Source organism: Castor canadensis, chromosome 2 (assembly GCF_047511655.1).
Source record: "Castor canadensis chromosome 2, mCasCan1.hap1v2, whole genome shotgun sequence".
Taxonomy (NCBI): domain Eukaryota; kingdom Metazoa; phylum Chordata; class Mammalia; order Rodentia; family Castoridae; genus Castor; species Castor canadensis.
In genome coordinates, this window is record NC_133387.1 from 44,748,805 (window position 1) to 44,767,935 (window position 19,131).

Sequence of the window (19,131 nt, forward strand, 5' to 3'; positions counted from 1 at the left end):
TCTGTGGAAAGCCTTTTAGCTGAATGTCAAGATTAAGAAAAATCAATAAAAACTTTGAAACTAGAACCACGTGAAAGGCCTTTTTGGCTTGATGGCAAAATACAAAGTTAATGCTTCAAAAAAACTTAAAATCTTTCTTCGGTAACCGTGAAAGTAATTCTTCAATATTCTGGAGCCTCGTTGGCCCCAAAATTTGCATAGCACAAATTACTTACTACACAGATAGGGACAGTCAAGATTCAAAAGGCCAGCACTTTCAAAAGGACTTTTTACCAAGGCTGTAATTAGTTGTTCACGAAAAACCTGCATTCACATCTAACTGCACACACAACTGGCTAATTGTATCTTCAAAATAAAGGGTAAAAGGTTAATCGTATCCACATCTGGTCACAAAGAAAAAAGTTGTTCTTTGAAAATATGACACTACACTTAGAAGAAAATTTGCATTAAACAACCATCCCTATTACTACTAATAATTATAATAATCCCACATGCTTACAAATTAATACCTTTCATGATGATTCTGAAAACACTTTACAAACATTAATTAATCTCACAATACTCCTATGAGGTATGAAAGGCAATTATTCCTATGGTACCAAAGAGGAAATACAGTAAAGTTAGTTAACTGTCAAAAAGCCACAAAGGGAATCATAGCTCTTAGCCCCTGGCTCTCAACACTGGCTCAGGTCACAAGGGAGTCTCAATGGGGAGCTTGGTTCATGTAATCAACAGAAATGAGTTTAAAAACAACCCAGGACTAATAATCCAATTTCAGAATAGTGAAAACAGGCCTGTGATAATTTAGAGGCCACTTTGACTACTTTTATTCAAAGGGACAAAGAGAGAGAGAGAGAAAGAAAAAAAAATATATTTTTTTTTGAGAGAGGGAGAGACTGACTCAAGAATGGAGATAAAAAGTAAAACTTCTGTAGGTCCTTAGTTCAAGTTTATTATCAAACAACTTAGATAATTTAAAAAGGTATAGAAAATTACATGAAACTTACCAATGAATGGTACTTTTGAAAGTATGTAAGAAAATAAGTTGCTGTAAGAGATGGATACTTAGAATGTTCTCACTACAGCAGCAGTGAGGTGCTGGACATAAAGACAAATGGTGAGGGACTGAAACAGTAAAAATAATCATACTTCAGTTTTAACTACTGTGATTTACATTGACTTACTGGTCAGGAACATCTAATTTATACTAACCTAATACAAATAATTGTCTTTACAAGTGTATATCATTAGTATTTGGTATAACCTTAATACCTTCTTTATTTATATTTTGTCAGGCGCTGGTGGCTCATGCCTGTAATTCTAGCTATTGCTCTCTGTTTTGCACTGAGGATTGAATCCAGGGTTTTGTGCATGCTCAGTAAGCACTCTACTACTGAAGTGTACTCCCAGGGCTTGATTTATTCTTTATAATTAAAAAATAGTCTTGTATGTTTTTGTGGGAGGGTGAGAAGGCAATACAATTTTTTCCTTTTTCTTCTTTTTTTCTTTTTAAATAAGGAAAACTCTAAAAACTGTGCCCAGAACAGACCAGAAAGGCAAGAGTCAAGAGGAAGAAAGATCAATCCAGAAGGCTCTGCAGTGAATCAGATGAGAGATGATAAGACCTGAATTCTATAAGAGACTCTCCGACAGGACTTAGTAAAAAAGTGTGAGCAAAGCATGAGACCCCTCATGCCTGGAGGGTGACTTACCTCTTAAACAAGGAGGTCCAGAAGGCTGATAATGCACATTTTTTGTAACACTTTATTAGGACTACTGTCAATAAAATTAACAGATACTGTAACTTTTTAATCATATTTTCCATCAAAGAAAAGGATACAAAAATTTTTTAATGCTCATGCATTGTATGTAAAATCATCAGAACACAAAATGTATCTTTCTTCAAAATAAAAATGAAATGTTCTATTTCAGCCAAATCCATGACCTGAGGTACACTCTAAAACACTGTGGTTAAGCTGCACTGCAAAAACCAAACCAAAGTATTATAATTTTTAGTAATACAATGGAATTATGCATGTCTGTGGTGACAGGTATACTAAGTAACAGGACATGGCCTTCACTTACGGAGTATTACAACTAGAGACGCCACACGGTATTGTATAAATATGTCCATTCAAAAAATATAACAAATGCCGATGACTAATGAACAAATTACTAAAGTCAGAAGAGAAATGAAAAAAAATAAATTTGAAGAAAAAAATAAAACACTGTGGTTATAACTTAGGTTGCAACACTTTTTTTCTATTTGCCTTTAAAAAAGGAAAATAATCTTTAATGTTTTCCCAGAGATTTAAATAATTTGTACTCACCAAGTATCTAACATCCCTACTGCCCATGTTGCCAGGGACAACACAAAACTATGACTCAGGAGATGCTTAAAATTTACTAGCTGAGGAGATAAATTCAAAAATTAAAGTCAAACAGAAATAATCTGTTCCCTAACCCCCACAGGCCTTATTGATATTAGCACTAGACAGTCTGTGGAATGGAAGTGGGCAAATGATTGCTGTTTGTCAATGAACAATTCAAAATGTTTGTCAGCAAAGATACACTTTTTAAACAATTTAACTCTTAAGTAAGTTCTCTCTTCATTTGTGGTTACAAAAAATTACTAGATTTCCTACGTGAGGCCAAGTCTTTATGAATGCTAGAGTTAAGAACTGCTAGATAAAGAACATATATAAGAAAATGCTAAAGAGATATTTCAAGACAGTTACAATATTCCCTTGGAAAGTGACAAAACAACTTGGTCTAGCTATATAATTAGAAATTTTATCCATTATAATAGTGTTCCATTTTTGTGTTTTGAAGGAAAACCACTGTTTTTATCTACCCGAATTTAAAGATAGCATTATTGTCAGTCACCTATAAAACAGAGTTTAAACTTTTAAACTTGACATTCAAAGTCTTAAATGAGGCTGGGCGCTGGTGGCTTGAGCCTGTAATCCTAACTACACAGGAGACACAGACCAGGAGGATCGTGGTTCGAAGTCAGTCTGGGCAGATAGCTCGTGAGATCCTATCTCAAGAAACCCTTCACAAAAATTAGGGCCACACACACACACACACACACACACACACACACACACACAAAGTCCTAAATGATCTGGGTCAATAAATTTTCTTATCCTAATTCCCTCAGTGATTTCTAAGACATGAGGGGAACCATTAGTTGTGCAAGCACTGAGGAACAGGAAGAGCACTGGGAAGCCAGATACAGGAGGGCCTCATGGGGAAAAGGGGGGGGGGAAGCAGGGTAGAGGGCAAGACAGGTCAGGGGCTATCTGCCTTCTTTTCTGAATCAAAGCCTTTGCTGGCATCCCCTTAAGCTGCACATGTGAGCATGTATGTACACAAAGAAGATGGGGTTTCTTTCTTTTTTTTTTATGGTACTGGGATTTGAACTCAGGCCTCACACTTGCTAGGCAGGCACTGTGCCACTTGAGCCACTCTGCTAGCTCAGGACCAGAGGTTCTGAGAAGCCTGAGGTAGAGGCATATCCCCCAATTCTAGTTCAGTGAGTTGGCAGTTATGTGTATTGACTTCAATTGATTCCTGTTTGAGCTACAAATAAGGTATGTGACTCACGCAGTCATTTCACTTTTCAGACCATCAATTTTCTCAACTTAAAATCAGGAGAACTACATGATATGTGCATGCACTGCACTCAGCACAGTACCTAACCATAGAATAACACACATAATTTTTTATCATTACTGAATGCCAGACCCAGGGCACCAAGAGGTTGTAACTTCATTCATCATTTAGCTAGCTAACAACTAACAAAAAAACCCTTCACTGTGGTTGTAAATTCACATGAATTCAATACAAATATTTTGATATTTTGATGAAAGGTTCTCAGTATTTTCCCAACCAAGAATAGCAATGGTGAATGGCAAAGCACCTCTTTCCATAACTTTTTGAACATTATCTAATAATCTGATATATTTAAAAGAAGCGACTTTGAAAATGGCCTTAGAATGCAAAAGTTTGTTAAACAAAAGGCATCTACATCATTTTGGTTAAATATTGGTTCTCTAAACAGCCCATGAAAGCTGTGAATTTTCAACTTTCTATACATGTAAACTGGAGTTTTTGCAGCTGGTTAACATCAACACTGCAAACTAAGCCATCTGTGAAAGTCTCTAAAACTGGATGTAGAACCCATCTTTGTCCTAAACAACATGCCACTGAACCAAATAATCCTTTACAATGACTGATCACAAAAGATTCCTTTTTCTTTACTAAAGAACCTAACTTAAGTTTACTATTACTTCTCACTAATGATGCATTAAAAAATTTTATTCCCCCACCCAGCAGCACAACAATAAAAAAAGAGGAAAAAAATTCAAAATTTTATTATTTCATTTTCTTAAAAGTTACCTTTTAGTTTGCAATTAAAATCAATTTTAAGTGTATAATAATGGCATAAAATTTTCTCTTTAAATATATGTAATATATTTAAACAAGAATCCTTTAAAATACAAATAATGTTTCAAATACTAAAACACTGTAAAGATCTTAATACAAATATCCTAAAATGACAGGTGATACAAGTTGAGTGTAGAGTGACAGCCCTGTTATTCTTATTTTCCCACCAAATCTATTACTCTCCTAACTTTTGCAGTTTTTTTTTACTTGTGGTTTGAATTCAGGGCCTCATATTTGCTAGACAGGCACTTGAGTTACTCTGCCAGCTCTTTGTTGTGTTGGGTTTTTTTTTTTTTTTTTTTTGCAGTACTGGAGTTTGAACTCAAGGCCTTTACCTTGAGCCATTCCACCAGCCCTATTTTGGTGATTTGTTTTTCTGAGGTAGGGTTAGGTGAACTATTTGCCCAGGTTGGCTTCAAACTGTGATCCTCCTAATCTCAGTCTCCTGATTAGCTAGGATTACTGATGTGAGCCACCAGCGCCCAACTGTATTGGGTATTTTTGAGATAGGGTCTTTTGAACTATTTGCCCAGGCTGGCTTTGATCTGCAATCCTCCTGATTTCTGCCTCTGAGTAGCTAAGATTACAGGCATGAGCTACCAGTGCCAGTTTGCAGATCTTTCTTAGTCATTGCAGCTACAGTGATTACTCTGTATTCTGAACATCTCCTGCAATATTTAGGCTAAACAAGATTTAGTTTTTACTATATGATAAACAAATAATCATATGCAATTATGTTCTATTATTTAAATTTTCATGCACATTTGTCCTGAACCATTAGACTGATAAAACGCTCAAAGGCAAAAAGAATTCCTCCATCTCTTTTGGCACTGATCATAGCATTATGCAAAAAATGGGGACACCATAAATATTTTCTGAATGGTCTTATAATTCCTTGTAACTTGTTTAAATAATTGAATTCTTAGGAATATTCTAAAGATTCTAAAGTAAACTAAATTTTAGTTCTAAATATTTTAACCTGAACAATTCTATAATGACAAAACATAAATTATTTGCCCTATATAAGTTGCTCTAAGATTACTAGTAGCATATTAGACTTTACCCATTTCTCTTAATTACCAGTAAGTATCCTGGTAGGATAGCAATGTGCCTAGCTAACATTTCATAGCCTTACTTATTGATAGTGGTAGCTAGTGATACACAAATGAAAGCTGTTGGATGGAGCTTTTGGAAAATTACTTAAAACAGGGTGGCTTCTGCCCTGTCTCCTCCTGCTATGGTTGGAGATGGAGTGGCCATCTTGTAATCAAGAGGTAACCTGGTATACAGAAGTTGTACAGTAAAGGATGTGAAGCAAAAAGACAGAAAAAGACATGAAGACATTGATGGTATTATACCAGCACTCAACTGCTGCACATTTTTAAATGAAGAAAAATATGGTTTAAGTTGCCAGTTTAAGACTGTCCTAATTTACATCTGAATGCAATTTCTGACTTCATCTTTGTACGTGCATATTAGAGGCAGGACCATACTATGTGATGGGTGACTGAAAGTTCTCCAGCTTTCTCAAAAACACTTTTCTTGGTCCTATAAAGTATATAATTGCTATAAAATAGTTTATCATGCCAATATTAATCATTCTGTGGAGGTAGGAATTGAAAGCTTCTGTTAAAATGAAATGTATGAGAAGAGAAATACTTTAAGCTCTCAACATAACTAAACCTCAATGTGCATTAATTATTAATTAATTTCGGTGATTGGCTGGGCTCTGAGGTGATGGAATTTAAGCCATGTAAGTTTTTTTGGAGGAAGATCATACTCCCCCCACTCTACTTCCACTTCTATTCCCATCCCAAAGAGACTGATGACAACTTTATTAGGAAGGGAACAAAAACACAAGAAAAGAGATACAGGACTTGAAAAGAAAGGGTACCAACAGCAAACTTACCTTACTTTATTACAGAATACAGCACAGGACATCCTCTATATGGATGTACTTTATTTACTCTACAAAAAAATTCAAGTTGACTAATAAAACAGTATGAGTAGATTGGCTATTCATTTGAAAATTAAGAAGCAATTTTCTATTTTCCAATTGATGTGAAAGAAATGACAAACTGTGGTAGTGAGCAACTAAGTCACAAGAGAAGTTTAGTAGGATTGGATTCACCTAAAGTTTTACCAAGTAGACAGTTGATTCATTCAGGAACTCAAACATCAAGTGCTTGTTGTTTGTAAGACTCTATGTAGATGCTAGAAACTCAAAATGATTATTACAATAATGTCCTACCTTCAAAAATCTTTGAAGAAGTGTGTGAAATCACAAATGTACACTTAAGCTAAAGTAGAATAAAAGAGTTAACTCTAAGCATGATGAAAGCCCTAACAGAAGAAATGATTACTAAACAAGATTTCCAAGGATGAACAAGATTTGCTAAAGAGATAAAAGGAACTACACATTCCAATCAGAAGAAACAGTGCACAGAAAGCTGAAGATATGAATGTCTGAAACACTACAAGTAATTTTGGTTGCAGTAGCATTGTGAGCACTGAAGAAATTAAACAAGGGGAAATTCAGTAGAATGCACACCAGGAAAGGGTGCAGAACACCATGCTAATCAGCGTGGATTTCATCTGATAAGTAGTTACTGAGGGGGGAGCCAGTGGTATTACAAGGTTTATGTTCTCAAAACAATCACTGCTGGCTGTAGATGTGGAAGGAAGTAAGGTGAGGGGAAGTAATACTACCCAGAAAACCTTAATAATAATCCTGATGATAACAGATGGGCATATGCAAGTTACAAATGCTTCTTCTCTGATTCTAAGGAGTTGTGCACTAGACATGGGATGTGGGAAGGGGGGGAGGGAGAGCCAAGGGAAATTAATTTTTTAGATGAGTCACTTCTTATCCACTTGCCCTCAACATTGTTTATAAGGCACACGGGAAATGCATGTTCTCTTCAAACTCACTCTTAAAAATTTTTAATCTGTGATTATACTGTAAGAGATTTCATACTAAATGAACCAAAAAATAAAGGCAGGTGAGAAAAAGAAAAATTTTGGCTGTAGTGTTAATATACACTACTAGAATAGAGTCTTATCTATTCTACCCCTGCCTATCTCTCCAACAATATGTGTACAAATGAGAAAAAAGATTGAAGCACTTTGTGCCTCAAAGAATTGTACCTGTATTCTAATATTACCTCTAGTACTGGGTGGGGTAGGATGAGCACACAGCACAGTGCAGGAGTGCCAAGAAAAACATTTACCAGATTCAGGAATTTTCTGAATTAAGAGGCTGAGCTCTTAGGGCTGCCACACCAAATAGACAGATTTTTTTGGTCTAAGTATGACCTAAATATTGCATTGGCTAAACTTCTACTAAAGGTAATCTGTTGTTTTTTAAAATTCAAATTTAACTGGGCATCCACTACCTTTATTTGCTAAATCTGTAATCCTAGCTATGGTGGTACTTTAAGGTGAGAAAGCTAGCAGAATTAATGACATATTTATCTTTTTTGGGGTGTTTTGTCTTCCTTATGTAATAGGGAATGTTACTGGTTAGATATGAGGGAATTAAAAAAGCACAATATAAAAATGTGAACTTAACTAATAAGTTATAAAAAAATTTCCCAACAATATTGGAATCTCATATTTTAAATATTGTGCCCTGTTTAAAACATTAAGGGCCACTCTTAATAAAACAGAATTATCAACACTTGAAGGAAAGAATAAATAATGTTCATTGACAGGTTATAAGTATACAACCTCAAAGATAAGTATTTCTAAAAGCAAACATTCCACAAGAATATAGAAGCATAAAAGCTTTCCTAAAGATATGCCATTTAATTTTTTTAAACAAAGAATACTTTCATGATAAATGTCAGAAAAGAAAACAAAAAAAGTTTTTCATGTTCACAGGGGTCTTACTAATATGTCCTCAATTGGCTGCCAGAAAAAGAGGGTGACAGGGGCATCTTTGGAATCCAGGGCACGGTGGGAATTCCAACCGCTCAAATCTAGAAATTTTGCTGTATTTACACTAAAGCATCTGGCTATTTTAAGATGCACTTAAAGCTTACTTTTATTATTTGCAGAACTTTTTCCTCATTAAGGCACAGATATAAACTGGGAGCTACTGATACCAGATCATCAGTCTGCTGGTGGGATGCAGACCTCCACCTTGCATGCATACCAGTCTAGGAAAAAAAGCTCTTATTCATTAAATTTAAAAAGCACTCTCTCATTTCATGCTAATTGTATGGTTCTTTGCATGACATACAAAAGATTGCCTAAGACGACAGGCCTTGAAAAGAAAACTAGCAGTCAAGTTTTTTTGGGGAATAGATTAACTTATTACTTTTTTAGAGAAAGCAGATGAAAGTATTATGTTTATCTGCACAGATTGACCTTACAGACTTCATTATTATAACCTTTATCAAATGCTTCTCTCGGCCTAACATAATCTCAGTGTTTTAGAAACTTTAAGTTGGTGTTAAATAATTCTTAAGTTAAAAAATTTAAAATAAAGTACACTTAATTTTCTTCTACCAAGGAAATATTTAAACCCCACTGGACAAGAGAGGTTGATTACTAATAAATGCTTTTTCCTAGTCCCTTTGGCTCTGCTTTGGTTGGTGTCCTATAAACCTCATTTTTAGTTACTGATATTATTATCAGTAATAATATATAATAATATAGTAAGTGACAGAATGTTATTAAAGGGCCATAAGATATAAACCACAGTTATTTAGGACATATCATAATTTATGGATGTAGTAACCTATGAATTCGGTCTCTGAAAACCTGTATTCTTTTAGATTTATGTTATCATAAATATCAACTGAATATTAACAAATGCATAAAAGCTATCAGGGGACAAGGTGAAAAGTAGAAAAACAGTAAGTACAATTCACTGTGGCTTCACAGTGACAAAATGACATTGATACCTTCCTTAACTATCTACTGATTGCTATCAGTCAACTGAATCAGGGCTCCAATTCCAAAGAACAGTTGCTTCAACCTGGACCCCTTGAAAAGGACAAAAGAATAATTAGTCTCATAGACTTCCAAAAGAATTGATGGTTCAAGAGGCTAGAAACAAAGTCAAATTTGAAGTTGATACCTAACATTTATTAAATATATTAAGGATTTTTTAGTCTATTAGATTGGCATTGTCCAATAAAACTATAGGGTGAGACATAAGTAATTTAACTTTTTTCTGGTAGCCACATTAATAAAGCTAAAAGAAATAAGTGAAATTAATTTTAATGCTTTATTTTGAACACAATATATCAGAAACATTTTCATGGTAATATGTAATTAATAGAAAATACTGAGATTATTCTTCATACCAAGTCTTTGAAACCCAATATGTGTTTCACATCTGAATACACACTAGATACATTTAAAGTGTTTAATAGCCACATGGGGCAAGTGGCAACTATATTAAGCAGTACTGTTAAAATTTCACATAAAAACCGAAAAAGCCTTGTTTTAATTACAAGTTAATGTTTTCCTGTGAGTCAGCTCTCAAGCCACTAGTAAGGTTATTTGTTCTTTTGTGTCAATGAACATAATAGGCTACAAAGTACAAAAACACTATACCACTGAAAACAAATCATGCATAATTTTTATTAATAACAAGTATTTATATATTAAACTCCTTTCTTCCTTGGCCATTTTTAGTGAAATATTCATATCTTTTACTATTTGCTAACTTTATGAATAAAATAATATTTGAAAATAATTATTATTTCTTAAAACCAATCTGGCTTATGACTAACTTGTAAGAACTGTGTAGTTTCCTCATAAAATTAGCTTGAAAAGAGTCAGAAGAATAAGTATAAACAAATGAGTACCAAAATACACTAAATTCCATGCTAACAAACTCTTAAACCCTTACAAAACTACAAAAGACAGCTTAAGGACTTGCCTGCTAAACCAAGACCCAACAGGCCATTTTGAAGAGGGAAAGCAGAAATGATCATTAATAGAAAAGTAAGTGAGAAGATCCATTATCATAATCCTCAAATCGGAATATTCAAAATTTAAAAGGAATAATTTTAAAAACAAATGCTAGTTCAATTTTTATTCTCATTTATTGTTAGAAGATTTTAATTACAACTTTGGGCTCTGAATTAACTTCCAGGCAATATACAAGAAATCAGATGTTAGTGGAATTATAGATTCTAGAATAAAACACCTAAAAAGATCTTCACATGCAAACAGAACATTCATCTTAATAACTTTTAATGAGATTAAGTAACATAGTTAAAAACATTAGAAAAAGTACACATTCCCATACTATTCTTTAATGTATAATTTAATCTATAATTCTCATGATATAGCATCCTCTTATCTTCTATCCTTATGTATCACCATCTTTATACATCAGAAACTCATTTACAATGAGTTGAGGAAAGCAGCAGTATGGTTAACTTGCTTACTTGGTCTATTAATGTTACCTCTGTGATGCACTAAAATTATCTTCAGTGACAATTACCTCCAAAAGACATCATTATAGCCTTCAATCCTGGAGTTCAATTATGATCAACTGTCTTCCTTGATCTTGATAGGATGAACTTTTTGAAGTATAAAGCAATTTTTTTAAACCACAAATTGTTGGCAGAGTAATAACCCAGAAATTTTCAGACATGGAGAACAATGTTTAACACTTTGTCCAACACAGGTATTTGAGAAATATTCACTGAAATAATGGAATGGTCAGTACATTTCAAAAATGTACTTGGGATGAGAAGCAAAAAAATTATAATTTCTTAATCATGCTAAATGAGTTTTAGTTAGACAATGATAAAATGCAATTGCAGTTACTCATCAGCTCTTTTTGTGACAAAATAATCTATTATCCAACAAAAAATGGCCTACTCTTTCCAAATGGATTCAGTGACCCTTTGGTCCAGTGTTTTTTCTGTAGGTCCTAGTACTCATCACTCACTATACCTATAGAGTCTCTGAAGAAATCACTTGTGCAGCTTACAAGATTCTTAGGAATATTCATCCAGTAATTACCTGTAACTTGTCTGAGTGCAAACATTATTTGATATACTAAAAATTAAGGATTAAAAGTTTGAGAAACAATACATTATTCATGGTTTGAAGAACATTTTCAGATGCTTATCCTTTACTTATTTTGCCAACTTCATAATTTTTGTGAAAGAAAGTTCTGTACTATGAGGCAAAGCACATACAAAAAGATCCTTAGGAATAATTGTTTTAAAATACTAGAAAAAATATTTTGAATGATTTTTAAAATATCACTTAAAATGTGTCAAAAGAGTCAAAATACAGGGGAAAAAATCCAAACTACAACTGAGTATTGAGGAAACACATAATATATAACCAATACAAAATAGTTGGACAGCTAGTATAATAGGAATGGTCAAAGATAATTTTGGATTAGCAAATTCTGTCACTGGTCTAATCTAAGACAAATTATTCCATCTTTGTTCTAATCTAAGTGCCTGTCTCTGTACAGATCAAACATTCAACATTTATTGAATGATTGACTCACACCACACTCAGGAAACACAATGCTAGATCTCCACTTCATGATGGTCCTGGCCATGATACACAGAGCTAGAGAACAGATACAAGGTGCTACAAGAGCAAGAGAGGACTTTATTCTGCCTACAGGAAACAAAAATGGCATCAAAGAGAACAGATATTGAGCAAAGGTTTGAAGGATGAACAGGAATTTGCCAAGTGAGCATGAGGGTTATGAATAAAGACAATTTTCCAGGAAAGGGAGTGAAATTGCAAGAATGAACTCCAGGAGAAAGGAATATGCTTAAGATATGTTATGCAACTCTGTATGGTGACACAGAACAGACTTGGATTTTTATACAGCAGGACAGGACCAGATCATAAAGGGCCACAAACATCAGACAAAAGTTACTGAATTTTATACCACAGGCAGCTGAAGATGGTCTGCTTCCATCAATTATTGTAGCTACATGGTCATATTTGTGGATGGATGGGCTGAATACAGGTAAGACTGGGGGTCAGACTATTAAAGAAACAATAGTTTATGGGAAAGATAATGTATAGCTTCAGTAGAGAAAAAGAGGAACAGGCAGATAAAGTAGGCAGAGGAAGTAGAAACAAAGTGAGCTAGATCAACTGTGTTGAGAGTGGAGGAAGAGGAAGAAGTCAAGGGTAATTTCTTGGCGTGTGACTTGAAAAGGTATCTATCTCCATGTCAAGTCATTCAGTATACTTTTAGTTTTGGAGCTTGGCTCTCTGAGATTGGTCATATTCCCTTAGTTCTAAAAGATGTCCCAGGTAGAAAGGCCTCTGAAAGGTGGTGATGAGAGAGAACCACTACTTGTGCCTGTCAGTCTCATCTACATAACATTCAGAAACCACCAGCAGCAAGCCTTTACATAATGCTCAATTTAATACTGCATGCAAACCATGCAAGTTAACATGAAGTTATTATGAACTTCATTGGCACTAGGCACTACAGAAAATAGAAATAAGGTGCAATAGCAGGGCTGTTTATGTAGTAGAGGCAAGAAAGCAGTATGGTGCAAAGCAAAGGCTGTGTGATTAGTAAAGTGCACATCTGAATTCTGGCTCCATTAATGTTACTGGTTTTGTGACCTTGGAAAATTGATATTCTTAAGACTTGGTTTCCTCCTCTATAAAACAGATAATATTGCTGCCTACATCTGTGAAATTTAATGAGAATATATGGAAAGGTCACCCTGGCACCATTCATAGCTTATGAAAGATTTTTTAATTAAGTAAATATTTAATAAAAGAAAAAAAAAGTAAATATCCTTCATCTCCTATCCCTCTTTGAACACACAAAGACTTTGCCCACAAATAGAATTCAGTTATCCCCAATGGCTCCTTCTCTTTACTTGTTCCCCTGTCCTACTGGAGATCAATGTGAGCCAAAAGTCAGACTCCACTAAGGCATGGGAGGGAAAGGTTAAGTAAGATGTCTAATGTCACACATGTTCTCACAGTAAAAGCATATATGTGTGTATAAAATTTTAATCTCATTTGATTTATTTTAAAGAAAGAGGAACAAAGAAAGCAATTTGAGGTTATACACATTACTTATTAAAATAAGCCAGGCATGGTGGCTCATGCCTATAATCCCAGCACTTGGATGGTAGAGGTAGGAACATTGGAAATCAGAGACCAACTTGCACTACATAGTGAGTTCTAGACTGGCCTGGGCTACATGGAGAGACCCTGTCAAAACACCAAAAAATAAACAATAATAAAAAGCATGCTTTAAACTTACAAAAGTATATATGTGCATATATATTTCTCTATAAAATCAATCTGAAGCAGCTAATCAGATTCACAATAATTTTAAAAGTCTAGTTCAGGAAAAATAAAGAACAAGAACATCAGGTAAGGGACAATAAAGTATACAGATACATATCCCATTGGGTCCTAAGTAATAACTAAAAGTCTGCTATAAATTTCAGTCTGGACTTCCTCCTAGCCAAAGGAAAATGGAAAAAACGATTAGGTACAAAAATCACAATGTCCATGAGAAAAAGAGACAAGTACTACTTCAGGAGAAATAAAACATTTTCAGTTAGTACAAAAGCATTAAAAAAGCAGAAGATCTAAATGGCACTTCACACAGGAGAACCTGTGGAATGTGGTAGGCTGTGTCTTAGTAATACCTCCATGATAAATAGCAGAGTGTATTCTACTCAACAGCTTCTCACAGAGTTATTTAGTCAAGTGAAAACCACCGGGGAAGGCAGTCTGTGTAGGACCAAGGCAATGTGGTAGAAGTACACTTCTTTCCAATAGGTTGCTTTGAGGTAGTAATAGATCCCAGAACATCTTGATGAACCAAAAAATTGCATACTCTTCCAACTATTCCCTGACAGAAACCAAGTTAACTAGTTGAGTTATGCAAATCTTTAAGGACTCTTTTCAGTTAAGAAGTTCTGAGGAAATTTTCATAGCCTTTTTCTTTTTTTAAAGCCTACAGCACCTAGTATTTCAAGGGGGCCTCCCATCCAAGTACTAACCAGGCCCGACCCTGCTTAGCTTCTGAGATTGCGCGCGTTCAGGGTGGTATGGCCGTAGACTATAGCCTTTTTAATTATGTAAACAGTACCTTCAGCCAGGTCTACATCACTGTGCTCTTATGAACATTATATGCCAATCTTTTCTCCCTTTCAAAGTGGCATAAAAAGGCAAAGAAAATGTGGGTTACTATTACTTTAAAAATTATGGCTTATAGAGTTATATTAGGAGGTTCTAGTACATATATACATCTTTCTGGCATATAAATGGTTTTAGAGAAAATTTATGAATTCATACCCATAATTATTTTTTGGGTTTTTTTTTTTTATTTTTCTTTTATCATTTTTACATTTACTCACATGTGTATATATTGTATGGGTCACCTCCACCCCCAATTATTTTGTAACTAATTTAAAAGATGATGTGTGAAAGGCATGTTCCTAAGAATACAAAGCAGACATGAAATGGTCCCTGTATGGGTGAAAATTAATCTCAATTACTTAACAAGGTAGGGAGAATACAAACGTTCATTAAAAACAAATAATCAGACAAAAAAATCTGGCAGAAAGTAAGGAAATGGGGCTTGGTAGGTCTGGAAAAAATGTAAAAGCTAAGTAAATGTAGCTGAGATTAATTAATATATAATTTTAGATGTATTCATGCAGGTATATCTTGTATCACAAGAAGAATCCTGATATGCAAAGTGGGATACCCAGATAATGTGAATTAGACCAAGTACATACCTACATGCTACTTTTCCAATGCTTGAAGATTCAGATGAAATTTATCCTGTCAAGCAATCTCTAGTTGTATGAGTACATCACAAATATGGTTGTACTTTAAACTCTATATAGCTTCAAGAAGTTGCAACTGTTATACAAACCAAAGCAGGACAAAATAAGGACCATTTGCTACTAATTAAAAATCAGGATTAGAAAAAAGATGGCTGTGGGAAATAGGGAACAGTTGTTCTCCCAACATGGACCTCTCTCACCCTGCTGATTTGGTGGTTTTTAAGCATGTAAAGTGAAAACTAGAAACAAAAGTAGGTGAGTATCAAAATAGAAACAGAATATTCTATAAGGTATTTTTAAATTATAATTTCCAAACTGGAGAGAGAAAACTAGATTCGGTTAAGTAAAAAGCTAGTATGTTCACATTTTGTTTCTTCCTTCTACGCTTACATATTTAACATGTATATTGGATCTAATGTAGCTCCATGCAATGCAGTAACAAGGTTCTAGTTCTTTGATTATAATTACAATCAATTAACAGATGAGGTAGGCAGTTAAAGTTATAAAACTTCAACAAACAAAGACTGCCAAAGTTAAATAAATATCACTGTGGTCATTTTAAGCTTATGGAGCTTCATCAAGCAGAGCTACAAAAGCAGTAGGTTAGCAGGTTTCTGGCAGGGAATAACTGGTGCTGAGCAACAGACTGTGTACATGAGCAGAAACATTGCATAAAACTCACTTTACTGCCTTACCCACACCATATGTGCATTTTGGATGGAAACGGGCAGCTCTTGTACACCTCACATGGCGTGGCCTACTGGCAAGGATGAATGAGCATTATGTTTCAGTGTGCTAGTAAGCCCCAACAGAAGCCAGAAGAAAGCACCAGAAGTATAACCTTTCAATTATTTTTTTTACAGCAAAACTGAAATTAGAAAACAGACATGGGGTAACAAAAATTGTGCATATATGAAGTTACAGAAAAGACCTTTACAAACTTTGGTAAGCAGGCCTTAGGTCAATTCACCTTGGCAGTGTTTGGGGCACAAAGTCTATGCTAACCTAATGTTAAAATACAAAAGTCAAGAGTCCATAGACTTAGGCTGCTGGTGTAGTTCAGTGGTAGAGAACTTGCCTAGCATGCATAAGGCCCTGGATTTGATCACTAGCATAGCAATAAGTTGCAGTGAATTTATTATTTCCCAATACTGACTTTGTTAGTGAAAGCCACAACTGAAGTGATTTTTTGCAGTCTGACAATTTAGCTACAGACTGCTGAATTATTCCTTCCTAACAAGCAGAAAGCTTGATTAATTAATGCCATAGAATCTCTTCATTATACAGAAGATCCCTATCTCTCCTGCCCTACTCCTAACCAAATTCAATTTCTGTTCCCTATATTACTAAACTATGAATTCTACAAGTAGCTCAACTATTTACAAATACACAATGCAGCTTCCATACTTACCCAATTCAAAAGAACTCAAGATTTTTTTTTATAATTGTTAGAAAGTGATTGAGAAGAGCACTTGAAATGATCTAGGTACACAAAGAAAAGCAGCCCCCTCAAATTCTTACTTTGCCTTGCAGATATTCTAATATCATGCACTCTCCAATTTTAGCAAAACAGTTTTTGTTATTGGTAATTTGGTAATTGTGGTTTTTGTAACTGTTGTCTATTAAATTCCCTAGTACAATTGGCCAAAAATTGGTTTAGGTCTTACACACGCACAGGAAATTAACATGAGTCAACTCCCTGTATAGCTATCTTTATCTCAACCAGCAAAAACCCTTGTTCCTTCTTATTATGGCTTATACTCTCTCTACAACAAAATTAGAAATAAGGGCAAAATAGGTTCTGCTGGGTATTGAGGGGGTAGGGGGGAGAGGGAGGGGGTGGAGTGGGTGGTAAGGGAGGGGGTAGAGGCAGGGGGGAGAAATGACCCAAGCCTTGTATGCACATATGAATAAAAAAAAAAGAAATTTATATTAAATATATAATAAAATACTTTGGTTAACAGAAATTGGGGGGGGTATTAGAGCCAAAGTTTACTACTATAAATTATTTTTGTGTCTTCTGTCAGTAAAACCACAGGAGTGTTACAATACCACCAGCTGATAATAATCTTTATAAATCCTACTTTGCAGCTATACCATCTGTTAGTTATTATTTTATATGTGTCTCCATATGCATATGTGAATTAGTTATCACTTAAGATGAACACATAAATGGAATTATGGTTTGTGGGAGGTTTTTCTTGGCTTGTTTTTGTAGTTTATTATCTTTAGGCCAATAAGTAAATAAAAATATTCCTCAGTCATAAAGAGCAAAATTAAGTGCAAATTTTAAAAATAGTTTTTGCAACCACAAATACAACAAATTTAACTTCAATAAACACTGAAACAATCTAAAAAATATCTGCTAAATCTAGGTAAAACTACATAGTTGCCAAAAATGAATAGTTATATTAAAAATCAAAACTTGCATATTCACAATACCCCATTATATACCTACAATACCAAAAAAGAACACATCCCCTAGTAAATTGATAAATAATATGATTTCAGTTTTGACAATGGATTGAAAAGTAGACTTTTATTTGCTCACTTAAATTGTTCAGTCACTTAAGAGATGATCCATAATGGCAAAAACTCAAAACTAGGCCCCCTCCAAGTTTGTGGGTTTATTCCCCTGAGCTCCTGGACTAGCAGAAGGCAGTAAGTAGATGTAATGTCATTAGAATTCACTATCAAAATCTATTCAGAAAGGCAATGAGAGAAAAAGAAGGAACACAAGGTTGCGGATAATCCTCTAATTCGTTAATTAGTTCAAATTATAATTCTGTCCCAAGTACTAAAGGCCAAAGACTTTAATTTTACTAAACTCAAACATGGGTTTGAACTCATACTGTATACACCAAAGACATGGTGAACTCTGTTACAAGTTACCAATGGTTCCTAAAGCATGGATTAAAGCACAACTTGGGAAAAATGATATTTTAATGACTACAGAGTTCAGTAATGGTTTCTTAAGTTACCCTATTTTAAGTAATGATATCTTAGAATCATACATGAGAAACTATAAGGTAAAAACAGTCTTAATGAATTTAAGTCATCACTGAGGGAAATTCTAAACTACTTTAGGAGAGGGAGTTAAAAAAAACCACCAAACCTTTCAAGAAATACTGAGAAATTATGATATTCTGGGTTGAATGCTATATTACTGTCAATTTCACAAAATATAAGTTCTACTAAGTACTTAATGCAAATGTATATGCTGCTTTACATGGACAGTCTTTTGTGTAAATGTTTCAAAATATCTCATAATCTAACTCTGTAAAAATTAACTTATCTGATACCCAAACCAGATCATTTCCAAATTTTATTCCACCTACATGCTAGAATTTCCACTATTTTGAGAGATATACTTGGATAGGAAGCACAGCTTTTAAATATATTAGGGTTATAACATATAAGGGAAAATACCACAGACTACTTAATAAAATATTTTGACTGCCATTAAAACTACTATTTTCATTTTATTTTTTAACCCTTTATCTGTCATTGAGATTTGTGTGTATAAAGCAATTTCATAGTATGATTTCTTTCTGTATTTCTAAAATGTTCTTCTTAATAAAGAATTTCATTTCCTAAGAACTTATTTTAATTGTGTAAAATTAATTATTTAAGTAACTACAAAAATCACTAATGGCTCAAAGCTCATGAAGCCTTTTTCAATTCCTCCTAATGCTATTTCTGCCTCCATTGAAATCTCACATGTATCTTTGTAGTTTAAAGAACTTAACTTGTTCTATATTATATTCTAGTGATTTTGAATTTTCTAATTTTTCATGAATAGGTTGAGAATTACTGCATTGACAAGTCAGAGTCACTAAGTCTTAGTTTTATATTCTCTTCACTCCTCACATCTAATATGATTCCTGTAGGCAGT

General features: G+C 34.2%; 2 protein-coding genes and 1 pseudogene across 6 annotated transcripts in view; all 3 read right to left on the minus strand.

Moving 5' to 3' along the window:
* Positions 1 to 19,131, minus strand: part of Glcci1 (glucocorticoid induced 1) — a 399,609-nt gene that overhangs the window by 237,194 nt on the left and 143,284 nt on the right. The gene's annotated exons all lie outside the window — the stretch shown is intronic.
* Umad1 (UBAP1-MVB12-associated (UMA) domain containing 1) overlaps positions 1 to 19,131 on the minus strand; it is a 244,594-nt gene that overhangs the window by 58,452 nt on the left and 167,011 nt on the right. The window lies entirely within an intron of this gene.
* On the minus strand, positions 14,396 to 14,504 carry LOC141421184 (5S ribosomal RNA; annotated as a pseudogene).